Below are 12500 nucleotides of genomic sequence, written 5' to 3' on the forward strand. Positions count from 1 at the left end.
CTCGCCTTTCTCTCTCTGATTCCCTCTTCCGCTCATTCTCTCCCTCTTTCTGTTTATGTGTTTGTCTGTCTGTTTGTCGAGTACGTAAGTTTTCTTTCTATATTATCTCTCCCTCTCTCTCTTTCTCTGCGTCTGTCTGTCTCTATCTCTGTTTCTTTCTCTGTATATACCTATCTTTCAGTCTCTTTGCCTCTCTGAAACCCTTCTTTCCCTCCCCCCCTGTTTCCTTCCCTGCTTCCTTCTCTCCCTTCCTTCCTCGTTCCCTACTTCCTCCTTTCCCTGTATTCCTGCTTCCCTCCCTCTCCTACTGCTTCCTCCTTCATTCCCTCCCTTCTTCCTTCCTTCCTCCCTCACACACTCTCCCCTCTCTCTCTCTCTCTCTCTCTCTCTCTCTCTCTCTCTCTCTCTCTCTCTCTCTCTCTCTCTCTCTCTCTCTCTCTACTGCTCCCTCCTCTCCCTCCCTCCCTCCCTCCTACTCCTTCCCTCCCTCCCTCCTCCCTCCCTCCTCCTCCCTCCCTCCTCCTCCCTCCTCCTCCTCCTCCCTCCCTCCCTCCCTCCCTCCCGTGGGCGTCGAGAACCGTGTATCTCAACCCACCTGCCAAATGCCATGTGTCACTCCCGCAGATTTACGAGACCAACAGCTGACCAAAGACTGCACTTGCAAAAAAAGAAGAGAGAGAGAGAGGGAGAGAGGGAGAGGGAGGGAGAGGAGGGAGAGGAGAGGGACGGAGAGGGAAGAGAGAGAGAGAGAGAGAGAGAGAGGGAGAGAGAGAGAGAGAGAGAGAGAGAGAGAGAGAGAGAGAGAGAGAGAGAGTGAAAAGGGAGAGAGAGAGATAAGAGACAGAGAGAGGGGAGAGAGACAGACAGAGAGACAGGAGGAGAGAAAGAGGGGGAGAGAGAGAGAGAGAGAGAGAGAGAGGGAGAGGGAGAGAGAGAGCCAGAGAGACAGAGACAGAGACTGAGAGAGAAAGAGAGAGAAAGAAAGAAAGAGAGAGAGACAGAGACAGAGAGAGAGAGACAGACAGACAGAGCGAGAGAGAGAGAGAGAGAGAGACAGAGAGAGAGAGAGAGAGAGAGAGAGAGAGAGAGAGAGAGAGAGAGAGAGAGACAGAGAGCGAGCGAGCGAGAGAGAGAGAGATTCAGAGAGAAACTGAGAGAGAGAGAGAGCCGAACAGAATGACAACAGGAAAATACAAGCATCGCAGAGGATTAATTGCAGATCAATAATAGATATAAAATACGTATATGAATCCAAGCCCAAAAATTCCTGAATCGGTTTAAAGCCATCAGTTGTGTTGAAAGTTCACCAATATATCACTTGTAGAGGCAACAGGTTCACACACCTACAGATCTCCACATTCCTAGCCCGCCCTCCCTTCCCCACCCCTCCCCTTCCCCTCTCCCCATCTTCGCTCTCTCCTCCCTCCCTTCTCCTCCCCTCTCTCCGCTTCGTAACCACTCTTCAGCCTCCTCTCCCTTCTCTCTCCGGCCCTTCTCCTCTCCCCATTCTCTTCCCATCCCTTCTTCTCTCCCCCTTCCCGTCTCTTCTCATCTCTCCTTATCTCCTTTCTCCACTCTCCTCCCTATCCCTTCTCCCCTCTCTTCTTTCCCCATCCCTTCTCCTCCTTCTCATCCCCATCTCCTCTCTCCATCCCCTCCCTTCTCCTCTCTCCTCCCCTCCCCATCCCTTCACCCCTCCCCTTTCTCCTCTCTTCTCTCCGCTCCCTATCCCTTCACCTCCCTTTCCCTCCTCTCCCCATCCTCTCCCCTCTCCTCTCCCTATCCCTCCACCCCTCCCTTCCCTCCCCATCCCCTCCCTTCTCCTCTCCCCACCAACTCCCTCTCTATTGCATGCAACAAGTTGAATGTTAACGGTCCATTTCCTCATTCTTCCATGCAACATATCAATGGCTCCCTTTTTATTATATACTTTTTCTTTCTTTGTTTTGTTCTGTCATGGTTTTTTGTTTGTTATTGTTTGCTCTGGGATCGAAACCGCGCTATGTGGGTTTGACTGGATGCTGTTTCGTTTGTTTGTTTGTTTGTTTGTTTGTTTGTTTTTTCTTGATTGTTTGTGTCGTTGTTTTCTATTTTGTGTTTTAATTTTTGTTTGCTTTGATTTTATGCGTATGTGTGTGTGTGTGGAAGAGAGAGAGAGAGAGAGAGAGAGAGAGAGAGACAGAGACAGAGACAGAGACAGAGACAGAGACAGAGACAGAGACAGAGACAGAGACAGAGACAGAGACAGAGACAGAGACAGAGACAGAGACAGAGACAGAGACAGAGAGACAGAGAGAGAAGGAGAAAGAGAGATCATATATATCTCAGTATTGTATACGTGTATACAAATACACGTATGCAGGTATATGTGCGTGCATATGTGTATGAAAAAATAATACTCCCTCTTTCCCTCCCTTCCTCCCTCCCTCCTACCCCCCCCCCCTCCCCCCTCCCCCTTAAACCCAGGTCCTATGCTATGACCTTTAGTTTAATAACCCATTACAAGCCACGCCCTCATTAATGGGGGATGAGGGATGGATGAGGGGAAAGCGAGGAGAGAAAATAGGGAGAGGGGAAAGGGACACGAGAGAGAAAAGATAGGAGAGAGGGGAGGAGAGAAAGAGTCAGAGTAAGGATGGGGGAAGAAGAGGCAAAATAGAAGGAATAAGGAGGAAGAGAGAGAGATAGAAAGAGGTGGGTGAGAGAGAGGGAAGAATGGCAAAATGAGAGAAAGAAAGAGATAGAGCGAAAGAGGTAGAAATGAGAGAAGGAAGAATGATAGAACGAGAGAAAGGGGTAAGAGAGAGAGGGAAGAATGACAAAACGAGAGAAAGAAAGAGAGAGAAAGAGAGATGAGGGAAGAAAGACTGACAAAGGGGAAGATTAATGATGATGAAAATACGAAAAGAAAACAGACAACCGGAAAGGAAAATAAGAGAAAGGGAAACAAAACAAAAACCCAAAAGGAAGAAACGAAAAAAAAAGAAAACAGAGAGAGAAAGATGATGGATAGCAATACTGATAATGATGAGAAGACAGGAAGACACGAGGCAGTCGAGTATATATTTCAAGTCACGTTTGCTCATGTCACTGTGAAGATGGAGACAGAAGAAATGACGAAAACAATAGCAGCGATGATGACCATTCAGAAAGATAGAAAAAAGTAAAGTAAAGAAAATATGTAAAAAAAAAAAAAAAAGAAAATCGACAGTCGATATCAACACAAAAAAAACAAGGGATAAAATAAAATCAGAGAAAGGAAGATAAATTGATAAAAAAACAAACTAAGACACGTCTATTTATAAAACAAGAAGAGAAAAGGGAGAGATGAATAATGATAATGATAATAATAAAAAAAATAATAATGATGATGATAATAATGATAATAATGATAATAACAATAATAACAATAATAATAATAATAACTAATAATAAATAATGATAATAATAATAATGATAATAATAATAATAACAATAATAACAACAACAATAATAATAATAGTAATAATAAATAATAATAATAATAATAACAACAACAATAATAATAATTATAACAACAATAATAATAATAATAACAACAACAATAATGATAATAACAACAATAATAAACAATAATAATAAACAATAATAAAACAGAGAGAGCAGTGTTGCCTTTAACAAGTCCCTCATGCACTGGCCAACAGCGCGGCATAACTCTTCTGGGATGGACGTCGTTTGTGGAGAGATCATTACGGACCTCTTGATGCCCTTGTCAGTACGGGGTCGACGCTTAGCCCCGGGTTTTATGGCTTGCTGTTGGCGTTGATGTTGATGCCATTATCTTATATATATGATATGATGGACAGATAGATAGATAGACATATATAGGTAGACAGATAGAGAGATGGAGAAGGAGGGGGAGAAGGAGGGAGGTAGAGGGAGAGAAGGAGGGAGAGAGAGAGGGAGAGAGAAGGAGGGAGGGGGGAAGGGAGGGAGGGAGGGAGGGAGGAGGGAGGGAGGGAGAGAGAGAGAGAGAGAGAGAGAGAGAGAGAGAGAGAGAGAGAGAGAGAGAGAGAGAGAGAGAGAGAGAGAGAGAGAGAGAGAGAGAGAGAGAGAGAGAGAGAGAGAGAGAGAGAGAGAGAGAGAGAGGGAGTGAGAGGGAGGGAGAGATAGCGAGAAAGATCGATAGATAGAGAAAGATAGGGAGAGAAAGAGCATAATATTGGTGATGATGGTAATATGGGAATGGTAGTCAATATACATTTTTTAGTTTTGTTTTTGTTTTGTTTTTTTACGCCTTTGTTTTGTTTTTGTCCTTGTTTTGTTTTATTTTGTTTTTATTTTGTTTTTATTTTGTGGGTTGATGGCTGTTGACAGATATTGCAGTGATGGCGGCTGGTGGACATGATGATGATGTTTACAATTTTATTATTGAATTGGGTGATGAAAATTACCGGTGGAAGTGATTGTGATAAATATGATAAGATTCGTGTGTTTTAAGATTTTATTTTTGATTATCTGGTCTTCTTCTCTCTCACTCTCTCTCTCTCTCTCTCTCTCTCTCTCTCTCTCTCTCTCTCTCTCTCTCTCTCTCTCTGTCTCTCTCTCTCTCTCTGTCTCTCTCTCTCTCTCTCTCTCTCTCTCTCTCTCTCTCTCTCTCTCTCTCTCTCTCTCTCTCTCTCTCTCTCTCTCTCTCTCTCTCTCTCTCTCTCTCTCTCTCTCTCTCTCTCTCTCTCTCTCTCTCTCTCTCTCTCTCTGTCTCTCTCTCTCTCTCGCTCTCTCTCTCTCTCGCCTTCTCTCTTCCTCTTCTCTCTCTCTCTCTCTCTCTCTCTCTCTCTCTCTCTCTCTCTCTCTCTCTCTCTCTCTCTCTCTCTCTCTCTCTCTCTCTCTCTCTTCTCTCTCTCTCTCTCTCTCTCGCTCTCTCTCTCTCTCTCTCTCTCTCTCTCTCTCTCTCTCTCTCTCTCTCTCTCTCTCTCTCTCTCTCTCTCGCTCTCTCTCTCTCTCTCTCTCTCTCTCTCTCTCTCTCTCTCTCTCTCTCTCTCTCTCTCTCTCTCTCTCTATCTATCTCTCTCTCTCTCTCTCGCTCTCTTTCTCTCTCTTGCTCGCTCTCTCTCTCTTTCTCTTTCTCTCTCTCTCGCTCTCTTTCTCTCTCTCTCTCGTTCTCTCTCTCTCTCTCTCTCTTTCTCTTTCTCTCTCTCTCGCTCTCTTTCTCTCTCTCTCACACACACACAATAGCAGTGATAACAGTAAGAATGACAGAAATAGAAATGGTAAAAATAGAAGGAAAAGATTGAAAAAAAGGAGGAGGAAGAAGAAGAAAAGAAGAGCAAGAAGAGGAGAAGAACAAGATGAATAATAAGAAAAATGAAAGAAAAGATATGAATAAGAGCAATGAGAAGAGAAAGAGATGTATAAAACCGATAAAAAGAAAAAGAGGTGGATGAGTGAATAAGAATAAGAATTAGAGAAAGAGACAATAAAAATCATAAGAAGAGAAAGAAGAGAGAGACGGAATAAGAACAAGAGAAAGAAGTGAGAGACGGAATAAGAACAAGAGAAAGAAGTGAGAGACGGAATAAGAACAAGGGAAAGAAAGGAATGCGAATAATAAGAAGAGAAAGAGACGAACAAGAATAAGAAAAAGGAAGAAAGAGATGGACAAGAGGAAGAAGGAGAGAAGCAGAGAAGCCGTGACAGGCAAGCGCACTTCCCTCGTCCGATCTCGTGCCTATTTCGTCGGGTATTTATAGGCGGCGCATGACAGGTGTTCGAATGCGTCGCCGTGGCTTGGGAAACGGAAAGTATGTTGGAGAGAAGGGGAATAAATGAGAAGAGGAAGGGATGATAAGATGAGGAGGAAGTAAGAAGAAGAGGAAATGATAAGAGGAAGAAATAAGAGGAAGGAGAAGAGGAAGAAGAAGAAGAAAAGGGAGAGGGAGAAAAGGAAGAAGAAGAAGAAAAGGGAGAGGGAGAAAAGGAAGAAGAAGACGTGGAAGAAATAAGATGAGTAATATATGAGAAAAAAAGAGGTAAAAAGGGGATAAAATAAGAAGATTGAAGGAATAAGAGGAAGAATATTGAGAAGAGAAAGAGATGATAAGAAAAGGAAGGGATAATAATAAGAGTAAGAGATAAGAATAAGAAGAGATAAGAGGAGGAAATATGAAGAGAAAGAGATGATAAGAGGAGGAAAAGTGATAAAGAGAAATGGAGAATTGCGATGAAAGTGGGAGAAGAATGTAAAGATTTGTTCGTGTGCATTTTGTGTGTCTATATTTTATTTTATCTTATTCTAGTTTATTGTATTTTATATGTTTATACATTTTTTACTGAGTAATAATTATATCGGTCAAGAATTGTACGAAAGTGATTCTAATGAATAGGTTTTATCATCATTATCGTTATTATTATCATTATTATTATTAATATCATTATAGTTCCTATTTTAACGATGTTTTCCTGCGCATATTCTGTCATCTATTCATTATTATTATTATTATATTTTTAAAATTATTATTAAGCTGCGTATTTAGGACTTGAGGCTCGCTGGCTAGCTGCGCGATGGCGGGGAAAGGTTGACTCGTTTTGTCTCGAGTCCGGGGCGCGTTCGATGATTTTTTGGCGGGAAATTTATCGCACAGTCGTTAGTATTGGTATGGAGAGAGAGGGAGGGAGAGGGAGAGGGAGAAGGAGAGATGGAGAGATGGAGGGAGGAAGAGGGAGAGGGAGGGAGAGGGAGATGAAGAGGGAGATGGAGAGGGAAGGAGGGGGAGAAGGAGAAGGAGAGGGAGAGGGAGAGGGAGAAGGAGAGATGGAGGGAGGGAGAGCGAGATGGAGAGGGAAGGAGGGAGGGAGGGGGTGATGGGACGGAGGGAGAGGGAGGGAGAGGGAGAAAGAGGGAGGGAGAGGGAGGGAGGGAGAGGGAAATGGAGAGAGGGAGAGGGAGAGAAAGGGAGAGAGAGGGTTGGAGGGAGATAGAGAAAGAAAGAAAGGAAGAGAGGTGTGTGGATAGTAAACATGGGCTAGTAAACGCCTATAAACATATTCATATCCACACGGGCACACAAAAACGCCCATACGTACACACGCACGCACGCACACGAAAGCAGATTAACACACACACGCATATTATCACACTCAAATGATTAATTTACAATGGAATAGAGTAAGCGAAATAGATAGACATAACTAGATAGATATAGGTAGATTGATAGAGATATAGACGTATAAAGATAGGTAGATATACATGGATGCAGTCATACAGACAGACAGACAGACAGACAGACAGACAGACAGACAGGCAGACAAACAGACAAACAGACAGGCAGACAGACAGACAGACAGACAGGCAGACAGGCAGACAAACAGACAGGCAGACAGACAGACAGACTAGCAAATAGCCAAATAGACAGACAGAGAGACAGAGAGAAAGACAAAAAGACAGACAAATAGACAGACAGACAGACAGATAGAGCCAGGCGCATCCACACACAGAAGCACAAATACACAGACAGACAGACTGACAGACACACAAATGTTACAGCCATCCCCGACCAGGAATGATCCAGAAAGAGCTAACATCTGGAAGGAGTTTTCGCATTCCTCAAGGCGGTGAAGGAGAGAGAGAGAGAGAGAGAGAGAGAGAGAGAGAGAGAGAGAGACAGAGAGAGAGAGAGAGAGAGAGAGAGAGAGAGAGAGAGAGAGAGAGAGAGAGAGAGAGGGAGAGAGAGAGAGAGAGAGAGGGAGAGAGAGAGAGACAGAGAGACAGAGAGACAGAGACAGACAAACAGACAGACAGAGAGACAGACAAACAGACAAAGAGAGAGAGAGAGAGAGAGAGAGAGAGAGAGAGAGAGAGAGAGAGAGAGAGAGAGAGAGAGAGAGTGAGAGAGTGAGAGAGAATGAGTGAGTGAGTGAGTTAGTCAGTTAGATAGATAGATAAATAGATAGATATATAGCTAATTAGAGAGAAAGAGGAGAATTAAAGGCGACCTGACCAACTTTATCTTCCGGTGGCCGTGACCTTGAGCGAAAAGGGAAGAAGGGGAAGAGAGATAAATGAGGAAGAAGGGGAAGAGAGATAACAGAGGGACAGAGGCAAAAGAGAGAGATGAAAGAGGGGAATAAAGGGGGTAGAGAGTAGGCGGAGAAGATAAATGTGCGGTGGAATTTATGGAAAGATGAGAGCAAGGGGAGATGAAAGAAGAGGCAGAGGAAGAAGAATAGAAAGAGAGAAAGAGGAAGAGTGAGAGGAAGAGGAGGAGGATCTCTCTCTCTCTCTCTCTCTCTCTCTCTCTCTCTCTCTCTCTCTCTCTCTCTCTCTCTCTCTCTCTCTCTTTCTCTCTCTCTCTCTCTCTCTCTCTCTCTCTCTCTCTCTCTCTCTCTCTCTCTCTCTCTCTCTCTCTCTCTCTCTCTCTCTCTCTCTCTCCCTCTCTCTCTATTTTCTAATTTCCTGTTTCGTTTTCATGAGCATATTATTATTTTTTTATCTATTTAGATATTGATATGAATAATTGATGATTTTCCATTACCTTAATTACCAACTTATTCTACTTACCCATCTGCTTACCCATTTACTTACCTGCTTACCCACTTACCTCTCCACTAACCTATCTACTTACCCAGCCTTGTACTTTGTCTTTTTACTTATTCAAATTGTATTTCTGCTTATCCTGCTTATCTGTAATTACATCCAATTATCCCTATTCCCTTGATCCTTATCCTATTTTCCTTACTTGCCCACTTCCTTACCCAACATCAGTATCCACTTACCCAAATTGGACGGCCACTTACTCTGTTTGTTTACTTGTTTTTTCTATATCGTGTTTGTTTGTGTTCTTACTCAGATTATCCTGTTTGTTATTTTGTTTATTTTGCCATCATCTTTATCATTGTCCTCCTCTTCTTTTTCGTTCTCCACCTCCTCCTTCTCCTTCTTCTTTTTCTTCTTCTACCACCACTTCGTCCTTCTCTTCCTCTTCCTCCTCCTCCTCCTTCTCCTTTTTCTTCTTCTTCTTCCTCATCCTCCTTGTCCATCTTCTTCCTCCTCCTCCTTCCTCCTCCTACACCTCTTCTTCCTCCTTCTCCATGTCCTTCTCCTCCTCTTCCTCCTCCTTCACCTACTGCTCCTCCCCATCCTCCTCCTTCTCCTCCATCTCCTTTTCCTTCCCCTCCCTCCTCCTACACCTCCTCTTTTTCCTCCTCCTCCTCCTCCTCCTCCTCCTCCTCCATCCCCTCCTACACCTCTTCTTCTTCCTCCTCCTCCTCTCTACACCTCCTCTTACACCTCCTTCACCTCCATCCTCCTCCTCCCCTTCCTCCACCTCCTCCTCCTCCTCCTCCTCCTTCTCCTCTTTCTCCTCCTCCTCCTCCTCCCCTCCTCTTCCTCCTCCTCCTTCTACACCTCCTCTTACACCTCCTTCACCTCCTCCTCCTCCTCCCCTTCCTCCTCCTCCTCCATTTATCCCAGTTCCTTATCTTCTTTCCTTATTTATACCTGTTGCTTCCTTGCTTGTGTCTTCTGATCGTTAATTGACGTGGGAATGTTTGTTTGTTTGTTTGTTTGTGAGTGTTTGTTGTAGAATGTTTGTTTGTTTGTTTGTTTGTTGTGTTTGTTCGCTGTGTTTGTTTGTTTGTTTGTTGTGAATTTTGTTTTTGTTTGACTGTTTGTTGCTTTTTGTTTGTTGTGAATGTTGTTTTTGTTTGTATGTTTATTGTTCTTGTTTGGATGTTTGTTGCTTTATGTTTGTTTGTGTTTTTGTTATTGTTTTTCTGCGCTTGTTGGTTTTATTCGTGTGTTTGTTTGTTGCATGTGCGGGTGTACGTATATTGTGAGTCGTTTTATGTACGTGTGTGTGTGCGTGTGACTGTCACTCCTCTTGACTATTTTTCTCCTATTTCTTCCCCTTTCCAATCCTCATTTTTCATCCTCTTTACATTCCCCATCTGTTCATTTCTCTTTCTTCCCCATCTTCGGTTCCCCTTCCCTCCCCCTTCCTTTACCCCGCCTCCCCACTTCCTCTTCCTCGTTTCTCTTATTTCCTTCTATCTCTCTTCTCCCTTCTCCTACTTCCTTACCCGCTCTCCCCCATCCCCTCCACCCCTCTCCTCTTCCCATCCCCTTCCCCTCTCTTCCCCTCCCTCTCTCTCATCACCCCTATTCCCCATTCATTTCTCCCCTTTCCTTCCCCTTCCCCCTCTCTTCCCATCCTACTCTCTCATCACCTCTATTCCCCCATTCATTCTCCCCTCCCCTTCCCCTTCTCCTCTCTATCCCTCCCTCTCTCTCATCACCCCTATTCTACCCCCCCTTCCTTCTCCCCTTCCCTTCCCCTCTCTTCCCCTCCCTTTCTCTCACCACCCCTATCCCCCCCCTTCCTTCTCCCCTTCCCTTCTCCTCCCCCCTCCTCCCCTCCCACTCTCTCATCACCCCTATCCCCCCCTTCCTTTTCCCCTCCTCATCCCCTCCCCTTCCTTCTCTCCTCCCCTCCCACTCTCTCATCACCCCTATCCCTCCCCCTTCCCTTCCCCTCTCCCCCTTTCCTCCCCTTCCTCTCTCTCACCACCCCTATGCCCTCCCCCCTTCCTCTCTCTCACTCCCCTCCTCCCTTCGCCTCCCCCTCCCCCTTCCCTTCCCTCCCTCTCTCTCACCGCCCCTATCCTCCCCTCCCTCTTCACCCCTATCTCCCCCTTCCCTTCTCCCCTTCCCTTCCCCTTCCCTTCTCCCCTCATCCCCTCCCACTCCCCCTTCCCCTCCCCCCTCCCCCGACTCCCCTCCCCGACCAAGGCGATTTTTCACCCGAATCGATTTCCTGTCGGGATTTCGGGCTGGTTCGCGCGAGAGTCGTCGGGCCGTCGGGTTAGCGGGGTTTTCGGGCGGGATTTCTCCTGGGATTATCTTTGTTATTGTTATCTTTATCGCTAGCTTCTTTATTATCTTTTTGGCTGTATTTGTTATTGTTATCTTTATCGCTAGCTTTGTTATTGTTATCTTTATTGCTATATTTGTTATTGTTATCTTTATTGCTATATTTGTTGTTGTTATCTTTATCGCTTGCTTTGTTATTATCTTTTTGGCTATATTTGTCATTGTTATCTTTATCGCTTGCTTTGTTATTATCTTTTTGGCTATATTTGTCATTGTTATCTTTATCGCTTGCTTTGTTATTATCTTTATTGCTATATTTGTCATTGTTATCTTTATCGCTAGCTTCGTTATTATCTTTTTGGCTATATTTGTTATTGTTATCTTTATCGCTAGCTTCGTTATTATCTTTTTGGCTATATTTGTTATTGTTATCTTTATCGCTAGCTTCGTTATTATCTTTTTGGCTATATTTGTCATTGTTATCTTTATCGTTAGCTTTTTTATTATCTTTTTGGCTATATTTGTTATTGTTATCTTTATTGCTGTAGTTGTTATTACCTTTATTGTTATCTTTGTTATCATCTTTACTGTTATTTCTGTTATTATCTTCATTGTTATCTTTGTTATTATCTTTTTGAGTATCTTTATTATTATCTTTATTGCTATCTTTGTTATGTCTTTTATAGTTATCTTTTTATTATCTTTATTGTTTGCTTGGTTATCATTACCTCCATCGTTGCTTTTATAATTATCTTTGTTATTGTCTTTATTAGTGCCTATACTATTAATTCTTATATTTATTGTTATCTCTTTGGGTGTTAACTTTATCTATTTGTTATTATCTTTATTACTAGTTTTATTATTATCTTGATTGTTATCTTTGATTATTATCTTATTGTTATTGTCTTCATTGCTATTTATTGTTTTTTTTATGATCCTTATTATTGTTTTCATCATTACCTTTATTATTATCTGTATTGCTATCGTAATTCTTATCTGCATTACTGTCATTGCAATCTATTATTAACTTTATTATTGTGTTCATTACGATATTTATTGTTATATCTGTTTTTGTAATTGTTGTTGTTTGTATTATTATTATTTTGAATATTGTTATTATTATTGTTATTGCTAATATTATTATGAACATCATTATCATTATTATTATTATCATTACGATTATTGTTATTATTATCATTATTATTATTATTATTATTACTATTAGTAGTAGTAGTAGTAGTGTAATTATTATTATCATTAATATTATTGCTATTATTGCTATTATTATTATTATTATTATCATTAAATTATATTTATTATTATTATTGTTATTATTAACCATTGTTATTAATCATTATTATTCATCATTATTATTATTATTATTATTATTATTTATTACCAATGTAACTGTTCCGTCATTTTCCAAACTCGCTTTAACGAATGAGATGTTAACGCAAAACCGAAAAAAAATTCTAGACGAGAGAAAATGGCGCAAAGGAGAGTAAAGGAGTGAAAATGGTGCAAATGTGATGATTTTGGTGATGAGAAATGATGATGATTTATGATGATAACGAGAAGGTATTCGGAGATGTGTGAAGCGTGAAGTTTTTTTTTTTCTCCGAGTCAAAAGTGAAGTGTTTTGCTTCGTGCTGAG

At 42.2% G+C, this 12500-nt stretch overlaps 1 protein-coding gene across 1 annotated transcript in view; it reads left to right on the top strand.

Annotated features, from left to right (window-relative positions):
- The window catches only part of LOC138859520 (uncharacterized), a 120854-nt gene that overhangs the window by 7601 nt on the left and 100753 nt on the right, over window positions 1–12500 (top strand). The window lies entirely within an intron of this gene.

This window comes from Penaeus vannamei, chromosome 36, assembly GCF_042767895.1.
Source record: "Penaeus vannamei isolate JL-2024 chromosome 36, ASM4276789v1, whole genome shotgun sequence".
Classification (NCBI taxonomy): domain Eukaryota; kingdom Metazoa; phylum Arthropoda; class Malacostraca; order Decapoda; family Penaeidae; genus Penaeus; species Penaeus vannamei.